Consider the following 25,917-nt stretch of genomic DNA (forward strand, 5'->3'; position numbering starts at 1 on the left):
ACACTAAAAATCCAGAATACTAAATGTACGTAGTGGAAAAGCGCCCAGGTCTTGAAAGCCCAGAGTAGGATGGTGGTGAGAGTGCCGACCCCAGATCTGCTAATAGCTCTGTGCAACCTCAACAGGTTATTAGTCCTTCTGCACCTCAGTGTCCTCATTTATAGAATCGGAGTAATAATAATACCTACCTAAGGGTCGCCGTGAAGATTAAAATGCTTGCAAGAGTGCCTGGCGCATAGAGAGATGGTGTAAGTGTTGGCTACTGTTATCTCTACTGAAAAGAAATTTTTGTTGTAATAATAGCTGTGCATGTGGATTTGGTATTCTCCTTTGCTTTCTGCTAGCGTTGATTTCTTTCTTTCTTTCTTCCTTCCTTCCTTTCTTTCTTTCTTTCTTCCCTCCTTCCTTCCTTTCTTTCTTTCTCTCTTTCTTTCTTTCTTTCTTTCTTTCTTTTTCCTTTCTTTCTAGAGCACAAGCAGGGGAGAGAGGCAGAAGGAGAGGGAGAAAGAATCTTAAGCAAGCTCTACACTCAGCACGGAGCCCAATGTGATGTTCGATCTTACGACCCTGGGATCATGACCTGAGCAGAAATCAAGAGTCAGAGACTCAACTGACTGAGCCACCCAAGGTGCCCAGAGATTGGCACTTTGAAGAGGACTTTTGTATACATCTTGTTTTCATCATGATATTTGGTTCCTTTGGGGGTGACTTGAATGTAGATTAGGACGAATGTAGGTGTGTTGGAGAAGAATGAAGAAACAATAGGAGGAAACTGGACGTGGATGTGGTAGTTATAAAGGATGCTGAAAGAATTTTACTGGCTGACTGCTTTGGAAAAGGATTGCAGGCTAGAAGTAAATGTCAGGTGGCCCGTTAGCCCACTCCAGGTGAAAGGGAAGTTTGCAGACCTCAGACTTACAAAACAAGTAATGATACCAGGGAGCTTGACTTGCATCCATCTTACCTTAAGAAACACCCTGCTGTTGGGGCGCCTGGGTGGTTCAGTCGGTTAAACATCCTACTCTTGACTTCGGCTCAGGTCATGACCTCATGGCTCATGAGTTCGAGCCCTGCATTTGGCTTCAGGGTGGCAGTGTGGACCCTGCTTGGGACTCTCTTTCTCCCTCCCTGCCCCTCTGTGATTGCTTGTGCATACACACACACACTCTCTCTCTCTCTCTCTCAAAATAAATAAACTAAAAACAACACACAAATTTAAAAAACACCCGCTGTCAGAGTGAGCTCCCAGTAAATGCTTCTTTTAAAATGCTCCAAGACTTCCTGCTTTGGGTGGGTTGGGAGCGGGCTGTGGGCACAGTTGGCTCTCTGACATGGAACGGGGCGTTGTCAAGGTGGCTGTTCCTTTGCTTCCCTGAGGAGCAATTCCTCTCTCACCCACAGTCCCGTTTGTTGCTAGGAACACTCTGTGCTTGTCCCCACTCACTTTACAATGAAAACAAAGACAAATAAAAAATGGAACCACCATATGGTCTCGGCTGCAACCCAGAATCAGCTGCCGACGGGGAGACTTTGGCCTGTCACAGCTAAGGATTCAAGTGGCTGTGACAGAAGCCCTTCTCCTGAATTCTAAGATGTTGGAGTTGGCGGAAAGATGAACCCAAGCTTCTTCAACCATTCTTCAGTGGTGCAGCCAGAGTAACTAACTCACCAGTCATATTATATATGTTTGTTGGCATGACATGTCTCTTAGGACTTGAGGGTATAACCTCATTCCGTACAGAGCTGTTTTCTCAGGCAGAAATGTCAGCCCCAAATTAATGCACATTCCCAGCAGGCTCCAGGCTGTTTCACTGCTCTGCCCTTCCCTCTTGCTCACCTGGGTAACTTCTAGTCTCCTTTTAAGTTATAGGTGTTATTTATTCCAAGGACCCTCCTTGCCCTCCCAGCCTGGGACACATGTTCCTTCTCCCTGGACCCATAATACCAGGTACATGTCTTTTTGCAATTACCTCACTGCATCCAAATGATTATTTTGATGGATTGACTTTAAGCAGCCTGAGGGCAGAGACTAGTATTATTTATTGTATGCCTAGCAACCAGTCTAGTGCTGGCATATAGTAGATGATCAATAAAAGCAAAAGGAAAATGAAACTTCCCCACCTCGGTTTCCATTGCTGGTTGCCCCTGTTAACACTGGCGTGTTCCATGACCCTGTCTTTGCAACTCTTCTGTGTTGACACTTATTCCCCACGTGATCTCCAGCAGTTTTATGGTTTAAATCTTTGTGCTGATGACTTTCAAATGCATATCTCTATCACGGACTTCTCTCCTGATTTCCAGACCCATATATCCAACTGCCTACGTTGTATCTGGATATCCAGTAGGATCTCAAACTGAACATGACCGAACTAAAGTCCTGATCTGCCCTCCCAAACTAGCATTTCCAACAGTCTCTCCCATCGTAGTAAAGGACATGGCCATCCTTCCAGGTTGTCCAGACCACAACTCTAAGAGTCATCCTTAAGCTCCCCCTCGTACACTCTATATAATTTGTCATCAAATCCTATCATCTCTACCTTCCAAATATCCACATGATTGGGCATTTCTTACCTTTTGCATCACTATCATTCTCATCGAGCCATCATTGTCTCTTGACCGCATTATTATCACTGCCTTTAATTGGTGTCTGTGCAAGAATGCAGTTAGAATCGTCCTCACAAAAAGTACGTTATGTGATGCCCAGCTACACTCAGCAATCCTGTGCTCCCATCTCTCACGGTCAAACTGAAAGTTCCTTCAGTGGCCTGCAATGCCTACACCCCCCACATCTGTGGGCCTCCCACTGTTTCTTCCTTTAATTCCTCTCCTACTTCTCTCCCCTTGGTCACATTGCTCCTCCTTGCGAGCCAGGCACAATTCCGTCTCAGAGTCTTGGCACTGGCTGTACTCTTTGCCTGGAATGCTCTTTGCCTAGATATCCTCACATCTCCCTCCTCGACCTCATTCCCACCTTTGTCCAAACAGCGCTTTCGTAGTGGGGCCTCTGCCAATTGTCATAGTTCATAGTTCAGCCTTTCCGATCCTCCCTCCCCGATCAACTTTTTCCCGCATCACATATCACTTCTCGCGCATTCTAACGTAGTTATTTGTTGTGTTTCTTGTCTGTTTCCATCTTTCATCCCCCTCTCTAGCATGTAAGCTCCTTGAGGGCAGGGATGCTTATTTTGTTCATTAAAACAGAGTACTTGAAAGGGTCACACACAAAGTCATGAATGCCACAGCATTACTATATACACAGCAGAAGTACGTCCAAAAGTACATAATGGTTCAACTTGCAAAACACTCCCACCTTCATGTCTTGGCAGGGTAAGCCCTGGTTTTTTAATCTACAACCAGATGTTGGTAACCCTTTTGACCCCGTGCGGCCCGGGGTCAGCTCTCTTTTGGTGTTTCTATATCAAGGCCAGGAAAATTCCCCTCTGGCACTGACCTGTCCTTATGCAAGGAAGGAACCAACAAATAATCGGTCAGTTTTATAGTATACAAATGGTCTTATTCTTATCTTTTGTGTGTGTATCTTGGCAAAGTCTCTGCTAATTGAAGTTGGTCAGATTTACAGTCAGCTGGGGACTCTCAGGTTTAATCTGCACGTGCTGTTACTGGGTCCATTCCACCAATAGAGTTATTACACCTTCTTTGTGTTCGTGTCTTTCAGATACTTAGATTAGTTTGCTATGGAAGATCCCAAAGCTTCCATCTTTTGAACCAATTAGATACGGTTGACAGCTCCAGTGGACCCACCTTCTTATGCTTCCAGTGATGGCTCTGGGTTCTGTCAGAAATGCAAAGCACAAAGGCACACTCCAGATGGAACCCTGTTTTGCACTCCACACCCATCATTACTTTCCCTACGTTTTCCCAGAAGAGGGAAGGGTAGCATATGGGAGACGTGGAGGCAGATTTAGGACATGGCTCCATAGAGATGTCATCAACAGCCCTCCTTTGACCTTTATTGACCATTGCTTGGAGAGGGTTGACCATCAATGGAGAGGATGAGCCATCCCCAGCCTTCAGATTCCACCTTCAGTTCCCATAGGTGACATGTGATTCATAGAGCAGAAAGTCCTTACAGATGCCCACAGCATGACATATGTCACCCACATGCTGCAGCTGTGATACACATGACATCAGTTATTGATTGACCAAATTTGTCATTGACTCCTCTCCCTTCAGTCCTTCCCTCAACGCTTCTGTCAGCATCACGGCAAAGAACAGGTTATTTGAGGACACGGGGATTCTTTCTTCCATCGGTCTTAGAAGGAATCTATTTAGAAAGCAGCTGCATTTACTAGAAAGTGCACATGTTCTGTCCACACTCACTCCTGTTCTAACCTCTGCTTCTTCACTCTGTATCTGGGGGGCACATGCTCTGCTCTGCATCAGCAGGCAGCGTAGACCTCAGGTAACAGAGAGGGCCACCTGCAAACAGGTGGGAGGCCCGAGTTTGGGCCTGCAAAATCTTGTCCCCATAAGGGCAACTCCTATCCAGATTCCATTGCTCTCTGCTGTTTTCAGGGTCTCAGCACTCCTGACCCCAAAAGAAAATTTCCCTCATTTTTGCCTCTGATGGCAGAGGTAATTTCCTCAGATTTTATCAAGTTGATTAGCAGACAGCTATGATGCCAAAACCACTAGATAAATATGAGTTGAAGAGTTATCCAGGTGAGGATAAAAGTAAGAATCAAAGAATGTCATAGTAAAAGGAGTCCAGTGATCATTATTCCAGCTGTCTGATGTCAGAGGGACATTGAGGGGCGACCAAGGTCATAACTCCCAGTAGTGTCAGAGCCGGAACTGGAGTTTAGGCCTTCTGTCTCCCCATACAGGACTCTCAACATTGTGCCCTGGTGCCTGCCCCTCCCCTGACCCCGCTAGATACTGTACAGACATCTTTCCTCTTACGCCTAAATTGGGACAATTGCACAATACAGGATGGAGTAATGATTCCTGAGTAGAGAGAGAGACGATCTTAAACTTGTGTTAAACTTGCAGACTTTTCTTTAGGATGTTTGGTTCACGTCATAATGAGTGCCTGAAATGGTGCCTGAAATAAATCAGCCCAATTTTTCCAGCGCCTATATTCTTTCATGGAAGAAAGTTCAATGTTGAAAGTTCAATGTTCTTTTTAACAAACTGGAACGTAGTTGCACTGAGAGTGTAGTGAATGGCACCGTAGTGGTCTGGAATATATGGGGCCAGGTGACATCAGTAGTATAGGCTGTCACAACTGTGGCAGGATTTGAGAAGCAACAGAAAAATCTCCAGTGAGTTGTATAGAAGCTTGAATTAGTGTAGGTCATCGAGGAAACTTTCATACGGAAGAGACTCAAGATACCAGAGGGGGATGAAGCTAGAGAGAAGTGGGGAACACAGAGGTTGTATTTCAGACAGCGGTTCTTATCTGCATCTGGGGGCAGACCTATAACATCAGGACAACCTTCTGCTAATTATTGGTGGAATTGCTACAATCACATAGCTTGACAATCCCCAAAATGGCTTTTCATACCTTCTTTTCTCTCCTCACTCTTTGCAGGAGCCTTGCCTCATACTTCATTGAGAAAACAGAATCAATCAAATGGGAATGTTCATCCCCCCACACACAAACTTTCAACCCTCTTGCACCTGCACTGCCCTCTCTGGCCCTCCCTCCGGGTTGAGAGGATGTGTCCCTGCTCCTCCTGATGGCTTGCCTCTTCCTCCACTTGGCTCTGGGTCCCATTTCCTTTTCCTCAGCACTGGATCAGTCCCAACAGCACACAAACATGCTCCAGAATCTCTCTTCATATGCCTCTCTCTCTCTCTCTGTCGCCATTGACTGCAACGTTTTCCTGCTCACCATTGTAGCAAATTTTGAGCAGAGAGCTGAGTACATAGATTTTGTCTCCACATTCTCACTCTTCTTCTCTGGCCCCAAATTCAATCAAATCAATCTTCCTCCACTGGTACAGCTGACCTTTTACAATGTAGAGGTTTAGGGGCACTGACCCCCTGCTCAGCTGAAAATCTGCAAATAACTTCTGACTCCCCCAGAATTTAACTACTAATAGCCTACTCTTGACTGGAAGCCTTCCTGTAACAGAAACAGGTGGTTAACACATATTCTGTATGCTATATGTAGTATTTATTGTGTTCTTACAATAAAGTAAACCAGAGAAAAGAAAATGTTCTTTAAAAAGTCATGTGGAGAAGAAAATATACTTATAGTAATGTACTGTATTTCTCAAAAAAAAAAATCCATGTATAAATGGACTTGTTCAGTTCAAATCCCTGTTGTTCAAGGGTCAACTGTACTGCACAAAGGGGCTTTCACGGTGTTCACCATGGCTTCCACGTCACCATAGTCAATGGTCCATTGGCCGGTCTCACCTTCCTTGACCCGCAACACCATTTGACAGAGTTGGCCACTCCCTCCTTGAAACCCAGTATTCTGGCTTCTGTGACACCCAGTCTTCTGGCTTTCCTCCTACTTCATTGGTTCCTCCTCTCAATCTCCTTCGTGGCCTTTCTTCCTCTATCTGACGTTTAAAAGTTGGCGTGCCCCAGATTTGGTCCAGGGTCCCACTGTCCCTTCTCACCTGTGCTTTCTTCCAGGCAACCTCATCTGGCTCCATACTGGGAAGAACGTTCATGCACAAGAGCAAAATAAAGATCTTTTTAGACATATAAAGACTGAAAAAGTTTGCATCTCACTGACTCTGGCTGAAAGTACTACAAAAATAGGGTGAAAATATTTTTTGCGCCATGGACTCCTTTGGGCATCTGGTCAGGACTATTGATCCTTCTTGGGATTATGTTTTTAAATACGTTAAAACAACAACTACAAAAATAAAAATAAATGCATAAAACAAAATACACAGGGTTACAAAGGAAAATAATTACCTTGCAATGTGCTTATCAAGATATTAAAACATAATGTGACTTAGTAATACACTGACTTCTTTGTTAATATATTCAATTAAAAGATTTAATGGTGCAAATTTAATAACTACACAATTTTAAGTGGTAATGAAAATAAACTGGAGTTTAAGGATCTGCAACCTAGTGATGTGATATAAAATTATCTGGAATTTTTATTGGTGACAAAGTCGTATGTACAGCGAATACTACAGTGATGTGCTGTCTACGTTTCTAATTAAAGGAAGTCCTAAATTTCAATCAGGGGTTAGTGAAAATAAAGGTACTTTCTCATTCAAGTTCACAGACTCCCTCAATTTTACTCATATGGCATCCATGTACCTAGGTTAAGGGTGTATTTAAGAAAGAGGGAAATTGAACACTCAAGAACTGAAAGTTTAAGAACTATCTTTAAACTATTAGTTTTAAAAATTATTAGTTAAAAATGACTAACTTACAGAGGGGATTATAAAAGAAAATATGAACTAAAATACTAGGTAACTGTGAAAAGGAACATGGTAGGTGTTCAATTAATATTTGCTTAATGAACAAACCGACCGAGAGGAGATTGGTTTTATCATCCTGTCTTTTTCAGCTGGCCAGATACACACCATCAGGGGATTCAGTACTTCCAAAGGCAAGGTCACAGCATGGTTTTGCTAATACACTGTGCACACTAATGCCCCCTGCATGACTCCCTGCTTGTTACTAGGGTTACAGGAGCCCATCTACATGAAAGGGAAGGTACTCCATCATCTTAGCCAAACAGTGGAAGTAATTTCTGAGGTAGGGCTAGAAATCCCTGGCACATAACAGATGCTCAATAAAATGTCCAAGACCCGCAATATGAAGGTAACACTAATAGGCCAATAGCAGCTCTGGTCAACCAGAGAAGGCCACTCTGTGGCAAAAGTTGCCACCCCTCCCCCCAAGTATACATCTCACCTCCTCCAGAGTCACTGCTCTCAGCTTCTGCTTCACATCTAACAGTTATGGCTCTAAACTAACACTTCTCTCAATTCTTCAAAAGAATAACACATCCTTTTTAAATGCCTTTTCAAGAATATATAATATGTCAGGCACAATGACAGTGTTTGCTTGAGAAAGAAATCGGAAAGAGACTGGTCGACGCCTGTGTCTGTGAAGAACAACAAAGACTCTGAAATTCAGCCCCGTTGAGGAGAAGCATAAAATTGGGGGCAGCAGTGTTGAGAATGGAAAATGAATCACAAATGAAAATTAATCAGAGCTTCTTAAGTTAAACTCCCTGGGGAAAGGAAGAATGTGCCTTTTAAAAGCACAGAGATGCAGAACGCTGAAAAATGACAGAGCTCATGAGCTCCGGGAAACCCAAATATTCCATAGTTAGCAAGATCTTGTTAGACCAAGAACACCACGTTTTATGTCACCTGTAGTGAATTACTTTTAACGAAAATGGTAAGGACACATGATTTCCAGATATCACCCCTACTACTCAGTCAAATGGCTCCTGTTCAAAACAACTTGTTTGTGTTAATGTTGGGGAAACCATCAGTGGTTCACTTCGAGTGGCTTAAAAGTAGATTTATTAAATTCCCCATGTCCCCGAATCTAAGCCACGGATATGGCATCGCTTTGGCACCCTGTTTACTCACCGATCTGTTCCCGTTTCATACCATTATGGCAAACCGAGAGTCTGTCTGACCTTCTAGTTGGCCCGGTAGTTGAGTTGCTCTGGGTTCCAGCCTGCACTTTTTGAGTTTTTTCAGAAATAGATGGGTAAGACATTAGGGGAAAGGTGCTCATGGAGGCTGCTACTGCCCTTTGAAGTGGCCTACCATCGGGCACATGGTCACCCTAATTCATGGAAGCTGCCCATCTCTCCACAGCTCCATGGTCCATCCCAGGACAACGCGGGGTCTAGGTTTCCAAGTTCAAGACATCTCCTAAATACCTTACTTCTGTAAGTCAGACTATGCCTCTAGGCACCACGAAACTATTTTTAGACCTCATACATAGCACACAAAACACAGCTACGTATCAACAAGGACATGATTATTCCAGGTCCTCACCCCTTATATTTGCTTCATTTGACTTGGAACGTTAAGAGAGGGAAAACCACATATTATTTTTAGTCTTTTCCTGAATTCCTCTAATGTTCAATTTTCCATTTTTAGGGCCATTGAGATCTGAGCTTTGTGCTTTACGTGACAGCATGTATACACAGTTAGGGTGCACTTCTGTCTGGGACTCTCTAGTTGAACCTGCTGGGCTCTCACCAAATATGGGCCCTCTTATGAATGACCTCTGATCTTTGGATCACTTACTAGTAAGTTGGAAATGCTCCCACACTGTCCCTTCTTAAGTGCCAGAGCCACCTTACACATCAGGTGCCTGTCCCGGGATTATTTATGTGCACTACTGGGAATAATATTTGAGTATATTTCTATGTTTAAAGCAAAATTTTCCAGGAACCAAGAAATGACCAAGAGAGAATTGGTTCCCTAAACCCACTAATACACAAACACACACGCACACACACGTATACCCATGCCACACTCCTCCTTCTCCGCATTGCGAAACCAGAGAGAAGAGGTAGCAGCCAGCTCAGGGCATTTTGGACCATGGGCACATCCAGCATGTTTGATTTCTGGACCAGATCTTTCACTAGCCCCTCCCTCTTTTAGAGGAGAACATTATTTTCAGTAATAATCGGTACTTTCTTGATTAAATTATTCAGATTTAAAACAACTAAGAAAAGAAAACGTTTCACTTGAAAATATTAAAATTCAATACAACCTTTCAAGAGGAACTAAAATTTGTATCTGCCAGATGAAAAGAGTGCAATCTGCAGTCTGCACTCGGCTTCACTGTTTTAAATTTTATTTATTTATTTTATTTATTTATTTATTTTTTTAACGTTTATTTATTTTTGAGACAGAGAGAGACAGAGCATGAACGGAGGAGGGTCACAGAGAGAGGGAGACACAGAATCTGAAACAGGCTCCAGGCTCTGAGCTGTCGGCACAGAGCCGGACGCGGGGCTCGAACTCACGGACCGCGAGATCGTGACCTGAGCCGAAGTCGGACGCTTAACCGACCAAGCCACCCAGGCGCCCCTGTTTTAAATTTTAAACACGAATAAAAACTCAGTGTGGTCCCGTAGAGTAACAGAATTGAAGCAATTCCCATTCAGTTTCTTTGTCTATACAACCACCCCATTAACCTTGTTCATTTTTTTAAGGTTTGTTTATTTTTGAGAGAGAGAGTGAACGCAGGGGAGGAGGCAGAGAGAGATGGGGACAGAGGATCCAAAGCAGGCTCTGTGCTGACAGCAGAAAGCCCGCTGTGGGGATCGAACTCAAGAACCGTGAAATCATGAGCTGAGCTAAAGTTGGAAGCTCAACCGACTGAGCCACCCAGGCGCCCCATAACCTTGTTCATGGTTTATTTTTGAAAGAGAGAGAGAGAGACAGAGGATAAGCAGTGGAGGGGCAGAGAAGGACACGCAGAATCTGAGAGCTGTGAGATCGTGACCTGAGCCAAAGTCGGACGCTCAACCAACTTAGCCACCCAGGTGCCCCAACCTTGTTCACTTTTAATCTCTGTTCAAAGACAAGGACATGTCATGTCCAGGGACCAGAGACACTTCAAACAAGCTCAGACAGTTACAAGGAAGTTATTTTGAAAGAAGCACATGCAGCTGAGTCCCTTTGTGTCAGGAGTCACTCTCTTACAGAGTTTTCTGAAGTAGGTTCTATGTAGAATACAATCTTTATTGAAAAATAAGGAATGAAAATATAATTAGGAGCTTATATTACTGAAATTCACCAGGGACTGTGGCCATTGTTCAGAACTTAGACCAACAGAAGACTTTATAGGAAGAGTATTTCGCCACTGACATCGTTTGAAATCGCTGGTATGGGTTGATAGCTTTTTTAAAGGCTTTTCGTTGGTTTCGTTAATGATTTTAAATTCTCTACAGATAGTGTGCCACCTTGCTGCCTACAGCCAGGGGGGCCTGTCACCACGTCCCGCCCTCGGGGGCTACCCATTCCAGAGGGTTTCTTGTAAGTTCGTCATGCAAGCCCTGGGAGACCTGGCGTCAGAGGGTCGCCCGTTCTCTCTTCATTCACTAGCCTCATCTGTTTGAACTTGAAGCAGCTCTGTTGGGGATACAGACCCACAGGGGGTGGAGGAAGCCACGAGCGAATGGAAGTGGAGGAGAGCTGGAGAGGGAAGGCCATGTGAATCCCAGGATGCCTGTCCCAAGGCCTCAACCTGCTCCTCACTTCAGCTCCATCTGGAAACCTCTCCCCGAGCAGAGGAAGGAAGAGCTGCACCCTCCTCTTTCTCAATACAGTTCTAAGGCCCCCAGGCCACCTGAAAAAAAAAAAAAAGGTAGTGTGTGGCTCTGATCAGGGGTCAGAGGGAAACCAGCTTCAGCTTCACTTGACTTAAAGGAAGGAAGCAGGAAGCCCTGCTTGAGGACAGGGGTGAAGCCGTCCTCTGGGACCGGCTGTCCTATTACCTCCTGACCCCCTGTCTCTAATCGAGAACACGCACCGAGAGCAGAGCGTCTGCAGCACTTTCCACACCTCTCTCAAGATTAGAGACCACGTCTTGCACAAGAATCGATCCTTCTGGTTACTACTAAGTGTTTACGCCCTGTCAGGCAGTGGGTCGAGCCCCGAGGGAGCCTCACAACTGCCTAAGGGAGGAGCCACTGTTGTCCTATTTTAGAGGCAAGAAACTCAGTCTCCGAGCTGAGTTGGAGAGGATGGAACGCAGAGCGGCCTCATGGCCGAGGCCCCGTGTCCTGCCTCGGGTGGGGTTGAGCCCTCCCGGGACTCTAGCATCTGCGGGGCCTGGAGCACGACCCTCAGAACATCGTGGTTGTGCTGCTGGATGGACAGCGCTGGGGCCCATCTGTTGTTAGTCAAACCTAGCTGCCCGTAGAGCAAGATTTAGAAACGCATGAAGTGAACTTCGGGATAACTTACTACTATGATACGTGTGGGATCAGATGCCAGGTATCCTTCTCATTCTGTTCTTCTGGGTCTGCTGCCTGTGGCATCTGCCCCTCAGAATATCCCTTCCCACGGAAGCATTACATGCAAGGATGGACTTAAATATGGTAATAGCGACGGTGTGTGGATTCGCATCACGCACTCTGCGTCATGGCTGAAATCCTCTTTTCGTATGTCTCTTCTTCTAAGTCGTGCGTTGTTCATTCATTCGTTCATTCATTCATTCAGCAAATATGTGTGAAAACCAGACACTAACCTAGACCCTGGAGTCAAGCATAGAACAGATAACTAAAACAGCTGTCCCTGAGTTCGCATTCTAGTTGGGGAAGAGTGCTGACAAGCCTCCAGGTCCCCCTCTGCCCTTTGCTGCCCTGCTGTGTGCCCAGGAGGCCGACCCCACACCTCGTGGTGCCTTGTCATATCAGAAGGGGATGGCAGGATCAGGAGGGTGGGAAATCCCAGCAGAAGGCTGCAGGATGGAAAGAAAGGGGAGCCAGCTACTTGCTCCCTCCTTTCCTTGCCGGGCTGCAGTTTTGGTAGGAGGCTGTGTTCCTCCACCCTCAGTCCAATTCTGGGGAGCTCCCTCCGCCCCAGCCACAGATGTCGCCAGTCTCCTCTGACACCCCAACATCAACCTTCTTGCCCCTTTGTGCCCCAGGGGAGGCAACCAAGGTCTTCTTGATGCTGCTGGTGCCCTGTTGACTTAACTGCCTCTACCTCTTTCAAGTAGCTTTTGACAATGTCATTTCTTTTTAATATAGACCAAAAACAAAATAAGTTATATATCAGAGGAGCAAAAACGCTATGTAGAAACATAGAGCCCAGCAAGGGCAATAAAGTGTGTGTGTGGTGGGGGGTGGGGGGGGGTGGCGCCTGGGTGGCTCAGTCGGTTGGGCGGCTGACTACAGCTCAGGTCATGATCTCACGGTTTGTGAGTTCGAGCCCCGCGTCGGGCTCTGTCCTGAGCGCTCAGAGCCTGGAGCCTGCTTTCCGATTCTGTGTCTCCCTCTCTCTCTGCTCCTTCCCTGCTTGCTCTCAGTCTCTCTCTCTCTCTCTCTCAAAAATAATAAGCAATAAAAAAAATTTTTTTTAAATGTGCGTGTGTGCACGCACGTGTATGCACATGCACATGAGCTTGTGTGTTGGTGGGGGTGGCATCACGCCCCTCTTTCTTCCATGTTATTGAAAATCCCTTTTCGGACCCTTATCCCACCCTTACCTAGCCTCAGAGACTCAGACCTCTTGCTTTTGGGTTTCCTGCTGTGTCCTTTTTCCTTATGTGTCTTAAACAGAGCAGTTCAGACCAATCACAGCTTCTACTTCCCAGCGTGTGTCCCAGTCTTCCCAAGCAAAGTGCCCTCCATCAGTTACCATCCTACTTCCAAAGTGATGTTAGGAGGTATTGACAACCGTAAATGTTTTCTAGAACATGTAGTTTCTGAATAAACATGACTTACAGTTTACATGATTTAACACAATTTATAGTTTTGTGTGTTTGGGAGGCATGTAGGCTCTTTAACCATGGAAAGCCTGCCGGACAAGTTCCAATGTTTCTTCAGCACGTTCTTGCTGGAAGAATGATGATGCTCTGGGTGCCTTCTAAAGCACTGTGCTCTCTTTCCCTGCCTTTCTGGTGGCCTCATCCCACCCCCCACATGCCATTTCATGAGCAGAAAATCAGAGCTGAGCCTGATGGCTTCCCTCCCTCCCACATTCTGAGAGCCCTTGATGAATACTATTGACTGGAAAATAATTTCTGTGTATTTCTGTAAGTTTTTGTTCTTTCAAACATCTAGGAGGCTGATGATAGTGAGCAACTTGTGGGGTTGCTGCCAAAGTAGATGAGGCCACGGGAGGGGAGTTGTTCTTCTATGGAGTTCAGGACTCAGTACCCTCCAAATATGGCATCTTGGCATATTGAATATTTTAAGCTGAAGGAATGTGAGAAAATGACAGAAGCAGGAAGATCCCCTTGATTTTCCCCAGCCCTTCTCCCCTGGAGCAGATGAAAAGACCCTCATGGAAGAGGTACACCCTACCCCCCATACCCAAGATGGAAGGACACTGAGAAGACTGAGCAAGAAGGCCCTGCTGAGTCTCCGCCTTTAACTATACTTGGCTCATACTCTGTCCTACTACATCTTTCCATGGCTCTCCATCCACCACCATACCTGGCTCAAAGGCCCTCAGTTCTGTTTCTTCAGGCCCTCGTTTCTTTAGAAAGGCTTCCATATCATCTAAAACTTATGTTAAATAAATGTATATGCTTTGTCCTGTTGTCTTTGTCAGTGTAATTTTCACACTCAGCCAGGGACCCATTTTTCCCCTACATTCCCAAGCCATGGATGAAACCTTGGAGCATACCTGCTCTTCTCACCATAAGAGGGAGCATCTTGGTGGATGTGAACAAGCACCTGAGACTAGGTCCTGGTGATTCTCATAGGGAGAGTGCTTGATAAGCTCTTGGGGGTCTACTGACCAGGGCTTCCAGACCCTGCATGTGACCTTGTCCGGTGTCTCAGGATAGAGTCCAGAATCTTCATCATTAACAAGCTCTCTAGGTGGCTCTCGTATAAGATCAACTCTGAACACTTCTGTTCTAGGGACAACCAGCTATGTTCAACCACAAAGAGCTCCATAGTAAGCCCTCTCCTCTCCCCAAAGTTCACCTTATTTTTCTCCATTTTTCAGATCACATCAAAGCAGAAGTCTCAGGGACTCATTGCTCCCTCCTTTAATTAAGGGATCTTTTCTGCCTGTAGGTGTGGGAGTCTTGCTTGAACAGGGCAATTGAGTGGTCAAGCTCTAGGTATCTGGATGGAGTCTAGGCAGGGATTAGAACTCAGGCAGCTCAAAGGTGTGGTGACAACATCGAGCAATGGGAGAGCACTGGCTGCCCCGTGAGTTTCTGGAGGCTCAGGGCAACTATCTAAGCAGACAACCAAATCGATATATTTGGGAGACTTTGACTAAAATCCTTATGTGAAAATTAAATAAATGAGGGGATAGAGCACTCTGGTGCAAGCGTATCGTTTCTTGGGCTCAATGAAAGCCATTTTCTGCTTATTTCCTTTTTATACAGTTACTGTTAATTTCAACTATTTTTAGTAACTTCCCTTTGAGCTCATTGTTTATAACTCAAAAGTGATTTTCAGTGAATGCTGACTTTTGTTATGAGGATATAGAATGCAGAGCTCTGGTAACTAATTTCGCTGGTAAACGAAGGGGCAAAATGGGGTAGTATAAAAAAAAATATCTTAAAATGGGTATTTAGCCCATTTCTTCCATTTGCAACCGAGATTGTCAATGGAACTGAATCTACTTTGGATGGATGAGGATGTCCAGATGCTTCCAAATATTCAGAATGGTAATTGCATTTTAATATTATAGATAGAGGAATTTAAGCTACTGGACTGGTAATAAAACCCTCACAGAAACTTGGTTTTCTGTGATTCGTCTTTATTTCTGCTCTTGGGAGCCTCACTTTGATTCATCACTCATTTATGTTAATGATTGTTCATTTGGCCACTGGCTATTGTTCACATCAACCTTTTTCTTCTAGATCTTTGGTGTAAAAATTTAGTTTGTGACCATGACAGTAAAAAATGTACCTTTTTTTTTTTTATTGTAAGTAAAAGGAAACATTAAACTTCCAGGATCCTTTCCTCTCCATCCACCCTTTCACCCCTCCTTTGTTTGGGGTGATTCTGGGTTTCCCAGCCTCTTCCTGCCATATCTTTCGAGGAGGAAATAACAACCTTTGGACATATGTTGGCCTTAGCCAGCTGGCCATACTCAAAGACACCAATCGCCTATTTCCACTGTTCACAGGCCATTCCGTAAAGACTCAGATTCAAACTGTTTTCAAAGGTAGAGAAACTTGCTTAAAAGCTGAGGCTGTAAAGCCCTCCAAAGGGACAAACCCTTGACTTAAGTGTTTGCTTGGGGCAACAAGTGACTTCCTGCTTTGCAAACAGAAGTTTCAAAGGGTTGATTGTTGAAATTCCAAAGAAACCTACAAGTCACCGTATTTTGAACCACTTACAGAGCAAAATGAGCCCGAATATGGGGAATATTTGGATTAAATTTGCTTCAACTACAGAAATATTTAGAAGTTAAAGGAGCATTATAGCAAAGAAAGTAAGAGAGTCATGCATCCTGGCAGGAATTGTCAAATTTTAATGCGGCTTAAGAATGACCCAAATAATTTTGTGTAAGTTCTTGGCTATATGATCAGAGATTCTTCCCAGTAGCAGCACGAACACCACCCGGGACTTTGTTAGAAATGCCAATTCTTGAGACTACTCAGACCTTCAGATTCTAAAATTCGGGGGGATAGGCCCAGAGATTGGTGTGGATCAATCAGCTCCCCAGAGGTGATTTTCAGGCACACAAAAGTTTAATAACCACTGAGATACAGCATGATCTCTCTCTCTCTCTCTCTCTCTCTCTCTCTCTCTTTTTTTATCATAGTAGTTCTCACTTTGAGAAAAATACTGTTGCCTGGTTCCCAGGCCTAGGCCTGTTGTATCAAAACATTCAGAGAAACACTGGGGTACAGGTGTCACTTGCCTGACGCCCCCACGTGGTCCTTGAAGGCCCAAGTCAAGGTCATTCCCTCCAAGAACCTGCCTCTGACTCCCTCTGGTTGCATGTATACCTCTGCCCCTCACTACTCTGTCAAAGCACTTCCTGAACTGCACTGTAATGGTCTATTTGTGGGTTCTTCCTCTGCCCTGTGATCCCGCTTTCCCCGACTCTCACCCCCAAGGCCAGACCTTGTCTGTCTCCTGTTGTGCGCCTGGGACCCAGCACAGTGTTGCACATAGAGTAGGCTGGTGTTCAATCAGCGTTTGTTATGAATGAATCCTCCAGGCGGCACATGATTAGAGGTGCTTATAAGAGGTTAAGAGCAGGGGCTCTGGCACCAGAGTACCTAGGCTCAAGTCCCAGCGCTACCATTGACTAGCTATGTAAGTTTAATCTCCCTGTTCCTCAGGGGTTGGCATTGATGACATTTTGTGATTATTAATCACCGCTCTGGCAGAGAAGCAACTCCACCACAGGTTATGTGCTGAGTGCCTTTCAAGAAATTGTTCCTGCACAATGTCACTTAATTTTCACCACAATTTGTGAACTGCTTGGCGATTCCCATTTGAGAGAGGGAGGCTTAGAAAAGGTAATCAATTTGCCAAGCCTTCTTGAAAAACTCTATAGATTGGAGGGGTGCCTGGGTGGCTCAGTCGGTTAAGTGTCCACCTCTTGATTTCAGCTCAAGATCATGATTCTGGCGTCGTGGGATTGAGCCCTCCATCAGGCTCTGCACTGAGCGTGGAGCCTGCTGAAGATTCTCTCCCTCTGGGGGCCTGGGTGGCTCAGTCGGCTGAGCGTCCGACTGTGGCTCAGGTCATGGTCTCACCGTTCATGAGTTCGAGCCCCCACGTCGGGCTCTGTGCTGACAGCTCAGAGCCTGGAGCCTGCTTCAGATTCTGTGTCTCCCTCTCTATGCCCCTCCCCGACTCATGCTTTGTCTCTCTCTGTCTCAAAAAATAAATAAAAACATTAAAAAAAAAAAAAGATTCTTTCCCTCTGCCCCTCTCCCCCGCTTGCATGTGTGCTCTCTCTCAAATAAAATATAAATAAATAAATAAATACATAAATAAATAAAATGGGTTCTGGAGGACAAGTAGTTTACTTGACAGAGAAGGGAGAAAAGAGGACTCTAGACAGAGGAATGGAGGGCAGCAGGGAGGTGGTATAGATGGAGGGGAGAAGGTGGTCCAGATCATGGCCATCAGGAAGGTGTAGGGAGAGCAGACCGAAAGGAACCTACAAAGAAGACTGGGAAGGCCCAGCGAGGGAAGGAAGAGTGAGACCGTAGTGTCCTAGCAGGCAGGGACCAGACTGAGGGAGGTGGTCGTCAACAACTGCTGTGGGCAACAAAGCGAGATGTGTCCGGGGACACTGAGGTCAGAGAGAATCCTGGCAAGAGCATTCCTCAAGGTGCACGGGGGGAGGGCACATGGGAAGACAGAACAGAGCAGTTTTCAAGGTGCGTGGTTGGTGACGACTTGAAGACAGGCACATCCAAAATTCTTCAAAAATTTATTTGGCGAGAGAAATGGAAGATGAACGAGGAGTGTGGGGTGGGGAAGATCTGCTGTTCCTGTAGTTTTGAATTAAGAAGGACCTGAGTAGGGACATCTGGGTGGCTCGGTCGGTGGCTCAGTTCATGAGTTTGAGCCCCACATCGGGCTCTGTGCTGACGGCTCAGAGCCCGGAGCCCGCTTCGGATTCTGTGTCTCCCTCTCTCTCCCTGCTCTTCCCCCACTCGTGCTTTGTCTCTCTCTCCTTCAAAAATAAATAAAAAAAGAAGAAGGACCTGAGTAGAACTCAATAATAATGGGAAAGAGCCAATCACTGAGGAGAGTACCAAGGCCACTGGAGGTTCCTGGGAGGGAGAGGAGAGCTGGCCTCTGGATGCAGGGAAAGGTCATCTCTTCTCTTGAGACAGGAAAAGAGGAGGAAGAGTTGAGTGTTGAAAACGATCCTTTCATGGAATTAGTGGTGAGAAAGCAAGGGAGTTATTTCCTTTGGGAAGGCCGAGCTGTCCCCTGGGAGTGATGTGCGTGTGTGTGTGTGTGTGTAGGCACCCATTTATGTCTACCTGCACTCATGCACTTGGCTTGGAGATTTGTGGACAGAGGAGTCACCGTGAAAATAGTGATAATTAGAGGCTCCAGCTGGGCGAGGGTTCATGTGTCTCTTTTGATTGCCCTAGACTTAGACTATACAGTTATATGGATTCTTTGCATCCTCACTTATAACATATGAGTGTGTGTGTGTGTGTGTGTGTGTATGTGTAACTGTCATATATTCTTGAAGTTTCTTGCAGGCAGAACTTCTGCTTTCCCTGCGTGCCTAGTAGGGTTTAGGTATGTAGTAAATGCTCAATAAATAACTTAGTTGATTGGATGATTTCAACTCATGGTGCCCTGCATGAGCCAGTAAGCAGACTCCAAACAAGAACAGCAGCTGTCATGCTAGGCGGGTCCTACCCTGGGGACAGGGAACTGAAATCGGGGCAGCATTTTTCTGTAAGGCATATATGGTAAAGAAAGTAGACATTTCCCCGGGTCTGAACAACGACTGGGTGCATGCTGTGATACTGAATGAAAGCTTTTCAGATAAGATGTTTTGTGCTTTATCACCCATTTCCTCCACCCCCACACATGCACACTGACGCACACACACACACACACACACACACACACACACACAAACCTGCAGGTGCACACACACACCCCAAGTATGAAATCTTTCTTCTTCTTAGAAGGCTGGAAACGTGACTCTTCTGTGATGCGGGGACACAGGAGTGGTGGGCAGGAGAAAGGGTTAAGTAAGGATCTCTAGTAATGCTTCCACTTGTTCTCTGAGGATTAACAAAGAGAGGAAGCACAGCCTTTGTAGAAGGAAATTCCCAGGCCCCACTTTGGACATTCGCAACCTGCCCTGTGAACCCCTGAGGGGGTGTCTGATAATAAACACTCGCAAACAAAACAATCCATAAAGGCATTTTTGACAACATTCTTGCATTTTCACCAAAGAGTTAGAACACCTTTTCCTGCATCTGCGGGCCTGGAGGGGGCCTGGACATCCACCTACCAGCTGAGCCCAAGGATCCCTGCCCAGGACTACTATTCGTACGTGCGGGTCTCCTTGCCCCTCGGGCCTGATTGTACAGGGGCCTCGTCCCCACACGGGGCTGCTAACATGCAGGTCACAGACCCCACACAGAGTGGCTATGGACCGCCCTGCACAGACCTGAGACCTGCTCCTTCATCTTCCCTAGTGACCCCCAGACACAACTTTTGAGTGTTGCAACCTTGAGTACTAATGCAGTGACCTTCTCCAGCTGTGGAGACAGCCTGACAAGAGATAAAAACTCTACTAGCAAAATGTGTCAATGAAGTAAGAAACCTAATGGCTTCTCTCTCTGTAGTGGCAAAAAAGATAATAAAGGATAAAACAAACAAAAACTAAACAGCGACCTCCAAAACAGCAACAACGAAAAGCCCTCCAGACTTGATGGTCAATAGTTTTAGTCATTTCTTGTCAGAAGCTCAAAGCATATTAGGCCCCAAATGCAAAACCTTGAGCCAGAGTCTACTTTGAGCCAGTTTATTTGTGATATTGCACCTTATTCCTCCCCAAACTAATAGGACGTGAGGTTTGTTGCATCCATTTTGTAGATGAATAAATCAAGGAACAGAAACTGGCCCTAGGATAATAGCAAAGATCTCGGTGATTCAGATAGATTTCTGATCACCTGCTCTCTGTACGTGTGTGTATGTGTGTATGTAGCTGTATGTATGTACATGGATGCTTTTTTTTCAAAATATCTTCTTTTTTTAATTTTTTTAATGTTTATTTATTTTAGAGACAGAGAGAGAGAGAGAGAGAGAGAGAGAGAGAGACGGAGACAGAGTGTAGATGGAGCTGAGCAGAGAGAAAGAGACGCGGAATCCAAAGCAGGTTCCAGGCTCTGAGCTGTCAGCACAGAGCCTGATGCGGGGCTTGAACTCACGAAGTGTGAGATCATGACCTGAGCCGAAGTCGGACACTTAACCGGCTGAGCCACCCAGGTGCCCCAACTTTTTTTTACTATAATATGCTTGACAACCCCTTTACTAAATGCAGTCAAATGCAGGATCTTTGAATGACATCCCTGTTTCTGGGCTAGACCAGAATCCACTTCATGGCATGGGTGAGGATTAGATCCTCAGCTGCCAATAGAAAGCTGAGTCTTTATTTCTGAAATGCCATCACTGATCTCTGGGGTATTTTTAGATGAAATAATCATACATGTCTATTCATTTGCATCTGCCCAGAGCTGGCGGGCGACCTCCATGTTGACCCCGGCATTCAGGACCATGTAGACGAAGGGAATGACAGGTTCCAGATCTCTCTCTGGGCGGGGTTACCATGAGCCTTCCACTCAGGCCTCCTGCCCTTTGTACTGTAACAATGCACGGAAACACAGCCTTGTTAGAGGAAATTCCCAGGGCCATAGCTTGGACATTAGACAGTTGCTTTGCTATGCTGGCCAGGCTGATGTGCATCTAAAAATAAACACACTGGTCTGCATGGGCTTCTATGATTTTGCCATGCACAGTTGATTATAGTTCAAAGAGTTTTATTTTTCACTTGGCTTTTAAGAAAGCAAGCCTTTAGGTAAACCTGGAGAATAAAATATATCATGGTTTCATCTTGGTTTGACAAAACGTTAGTATTTTCTGACACCCATTTCTGTTGGAAGGACCACTGTCCTTTTGTTCTGTGACTCCACGACAAGACGGAAGAAGCATAGCATACTGAGTTGCTGCATAAGTGACTGCAGAAGATGTGAGGGTTCAAAACCACATGTCAGCCAGTTCTTCTGAGTGCAGGAAGGATAAAGTATTAGCAAAGAAGCCTAGGGCCACCCAGCCATAGATGATGCAAACACACAGGACCCACTTAAGCGAAATTCTCCCTGCCCTAAGTCTCGAGGTCCTTAACTGGCAGAGAGGCTGTTATCAGCTGTGGTTCATTTAGCAAAGGAAAGATGGGTGGAAAGATGGGCTAAAGACCTCAACTCAGAGCAGGCAGACAGCCCCAGCCAGTTCTCCTCTCTTCCTAAGAGTATTCTACTTGTGGTCCCCACAATTTAGAGGAGAGTAGAAGCACTTAGTTTGCACTTAAAATTAGATTTCTGAATAGCTAAGAATACATATTCATAGAGTAGTGTTTCTATTTTATAGATAAAGCAGAGATCGGAGACAAAGCCCTGAGTCTTGCTGTTACTTGCCTGACTCTAGTTTGGCGGGAAAAGTACCAGAATGTGGCAATTTTCCATCAAATAAGAATGTGTTTGCAGCACAAGAAGTAACCCACAATCTAGTTAGCGAGTAACCCAAGAAGAGCGGTTTGAGGTGAACTTTTCCCACCTCATTGTTCTCATTTCTTTTTTTGTTTTTTTTCCTGGACGTCCACCGTAGCTCTATTGTTGTGGCAAAGGACCTATTTAGAAACGATCGCTGCAGATGTATAGAGCTAGCTAATGAAAATGCAGCTAAGATCACTCTTCAGCCTGATGATTTTTTTTTTTTTTTGCAACCCTCCTTTGGTGGTTTGGGCTGGGGCCCTGACATCACAAGACTCCTGGTGGCTTTGAGCAGGAAGGACCGAGAGGTCATCACCCGGACTCCACCCAGTGTGGGCATCCCTTTGGGAACACCCCGGCCGTGGGCCTCCAGGGTGCTGGCATACTGCCTGGGACAGGGCGTTCACCACACCGCAAGGCAGCCAGCCCACCCAGTTTCAGACAGTCCTGATGGTGGGTAAGCCCTTCCACACGTGGAACTAAAACTCGTGGCTCTATAATTTCCACTCATCAGTCTTCCGTTGACTTCTTTTCGCACATAGAGCGATCTTTAAGGATTTGAAGGCAACCTTCACAAGCTGCAAGGGCAACTTTGTACTTCGACTATCTCCTGGTTCCTTCAACCAATCTGCAAATGACAATTTTCTCATTTTCACCATCTTGGCCAGCCTCCTCTTTCAAGATCTGATGTATTTCTCGAGGCAACATATTCGATACTGAAGCCGATGAATCTCTACAACCTTGTGTGCCAAAGATTATATGCATTTTCAGAAACAAAACTAAGCCTTGACAAGATACAGCCACTTATTTTAAAAAGTGGCAGAAGGGGGACCCAAAACCAGGGCCGCCTCTTTCTAGCCCACCACATGCCTCTGATTAAACAAGAAATGTTGACCAGGTATTGATCTCAGGCCAGGGTTGATCTCAGGTACGTTGTAAGACTGCTGACAGGTCATTAGGAATCTCGTATGTAGGTTGATATCCCTTTTGTTGCAAGTAAGTAACTTGTGTTTACTACTAGAGAGTAAAGTTCCCTGGAGAGGTTAGGAAATGACCAGCAGAAAACACTCTGGCTCCTGAAAGGCAACTGCAGACAAGGTGTGTGTGCGTGTGCGTGCGTGCGTGTGTGTGTGTGTGTGTGTGTGTGCAGGGAGTATGGAAGCAAAGAGGTGCATGAGTGACAAGAAGCAAGAAGGAATTCAGAAAGTCTGGCGGCATTTCCTTTGGAAGCTCCAGATGATGATAGAGCAAGACAAGAAGGCTTGAAGAAGGAAAGAGTCATTACCCGAGATTACCCAAGCAGTTTGCTTCGGACGGTGGTTGTGTCTGTGGCACAAAGAGGAGGTATTTCTTTCCTCCCAGGTGTCCATGCATCCCATGGAAGCGCAAACTATGGGGACAAAGGCTACGATGTCCTGCACAACATCTGATTCTAGGTGAAACATGGTTAAGACATACATCTTTGGGTGGAAAAAAAGAAAAAGGGAATCCTTGTAGCTGTGCCACAGTGGGGGTCAGGGATGGGCTATCTGTCTTTAAGCTTTTAGATTTTTCCTTCACTGCTTGATAGAGCTACAGTCTTCCCTTCTTCTGGCTGCTTTCCAAAAAGAGAGATTGCCTGAGGATGATATGGCCTCCTTCCTCAGCTGCCCTACTTCAACCAGCTCTATACCCAGCAACTAATGCCAAATGGGTTTCTTTAAGCTGCAGGGCACTGCTCCCTAGGAACTATTGCCACACTGTGCCTGATGGCTGAGCACATGGCACAGTAATGCAATGACTCCCTTAAGATCTCTTCTTTGTCAGCATTGTCCTTCAAATAACCATGCAGCATGACAGAAGGTGACTGCATAGACTCCCTGGAGCCTCTCATGAAAGCAAGAACTTCTCCTTAGAGCTCTGTGCCCTGTTCACCGTTTGAGAAAATCAAGTTTCAGGGAATGGATGTGGCCCCACCCGAGTTCATATGGTAAGTGAGTTACAGGTGCAGGACTAAATCAGGACTAACTAAAGGCCAGCCCAGCTTTCTTTCTGCTAAATCACACTGCCTTCTGGTGCCCAATGCCTTCACCTGCATATGCCAAAATTTATTACAGATCGGACTTTCAGTTTTTCTTAATCCCTTTCAGGAAGAAGCGGGATAGAGAATAATAAAGAACGTGTCCTCTGTACGGGGAGCTTCATGGTGGCAGTATTCGCATCTGTGTCGTTTGCCATCGTATCCTTACCACATAGCGCAGTGCCTGATATGTGGAAGGTGCTCAGCACATAGTTGCTGAAAACCGAGTAAGTCTCTGACTTGGAGTGGTGGAGGAGGAGGGGCACAGGTAGAGAAACACCTAATGGGAGAGCCTGCCCACAGAGACGTAAAGAAATAGATTCCGAAAGGTATGGCACATAGTAGGTACTCAAAATCCTTGGTGGAAAAAACGAATTCAGCAAAATCTCGTAAAAGATAGCAGGGCAAAATGTTGCGGGGCTTGGCAATCTCCTTGGAAAACCGCACACTTTAGACCTCAGTCTGGTTACTAATTTGGGTTCTTCAAACAATATATCCATTTATTTGTTCATTCATTTGTTCGTGAATTCAGTAAACATTGATTGAACACACGGTATACACCTGGCATGGTTTCAAGGGCTATAGCTTCAGAAATAAAAGACCAATAACCCCTCATGGATGAAAATAAGCACAGCAACCATAATTTAGTGTGCTAAGGGCTATGACAGAAGCATTTCACCAAGCGCCATAAAGGCATAGACTTGAGAGACACTCGGTCTGCGGCGGACTGGATGAGGGGTAGGAAGGGGTAACTAATCAGGCCGCAATGGTAGCTGGGTAGAGGGGGTTAATGGCAGCCTCCTGGACACACAGCACACAGAAATGTAAGTAGGCTTTAGAGCTCTCACATATTGGGGAAACAGGTGTTCAGTACAACCAGAAAGACTTATGGACGGGATGAAAAGGAACAAACTTTGAAGGTCTTCTCTGCCTTCCTTACGTTGGGGCTTCTCAGACTGTAATGTGCCTATGAATCACCCAGGGACCTGGTTAAAATAGAGATTCACTAAGTCTGGGGAGGGAATGGAGAATTTGCATCTCTAACGAGCTCCCAAGTGATGTGTGATGCAGCTGGTCCCAGAATGGACTACCCCTTAGGTAGCAAGGAGATAAGCAATGGGGTGCAAAGGAAACATTTCACTGAGGAGAGTGACATTGTCAGAACTGCATTTCCCAAAGACCTCTGTGGCAGGATATGCAGGATGGAATGGAGAGAGACCGTGCTGAGGTAGAATTCCTAAGTGCAAGACATTACGAGCATCTGAACGAAAGAAGCTTTGGGAAGAATAGCTAACGTTCAATAAATGGGATAAATTGGCTGATATTCTGTGAAGTCACCATAATTTATTTCTCCCAGAGGAAGGGCTGGTTGTGATGATAAAAATGAAACACTAAAAACAAAAAGCAAAAAAAAAAAAAAAAAAAAAAAATCCAGAGAAATATGTAGTGTTATTTGAATAAAACTTGACCCTTCTCCAAGTCTCAGTTCACACATCATCTTGATTCTCAGTAGTGACCAGCAAAAGCAACCAGTTAAGGGGTGAGCATCATCCTTGTAGACAGTTATCAAAACGGACTAAGTAAAATCAGCCTGTCAGCCATCACTTGATAGACATTGTCACTGCTTGCATCTAATTTCGGGAAACCACAGAGAGAGCAATTGTTTCATAGCAAAATCTGGAAAATAACAGGGAAGTCCACCAGATCTGAACAAAATGCTTATTCATTTACTTATGACTTACAGATACCCTAAATTAGAAACATCTATTTCTATTTCTGTCAGAAAATCCTCTGTAAACTCTGGTACGTTTTTAACACCCCCCCTCCCACCAATAAAACCCCCAAAACTCAGAAAGAAGTAAAAACAACAACAACAACAAAACATGGTAAGGGTCTATGATTTGAAAAGAAAAGGCAGGCGGTAAGCTTTTCCCCTTTATGCAGAAGCCAAAACAATGCAACTTCTAATGAGATTTGCCCTCCAAAGAAAATAAGAATCAGCTTCATGT

At 45.3% G+C, this 25,917-nt stretch overlaps 1 protein-coding gene across 4 annotated transcripts in view; it reads right to left on the minus strand.

Moving 5' to 3' along the window:
- ADGRF5 (adhesion G protein-coupled receptor F5) overlaps positions 1 to 25,917 on the minus strand; it is a 98,117-nt gene that overhangs the window by 71,759 nt on the left and 441 nt on the right. The gene's annotated exons all lie outside the window — the stretch shown is intronic.

This window comes from Panthera leo, chromosome B2 (assembly GCF_018350215.1).
Source record: "Panthera leo isolate Ple1 chromosome B2, P.leo_Ple1_pat1.1, whole genome shotgun sequence".
Taxonomy (NCBI): domain Eukaryota; kingdom Metazoa; phylum Chordata; class Mammalia; order Carnivora; family Felidae; genus Panthera; species Panthera leo.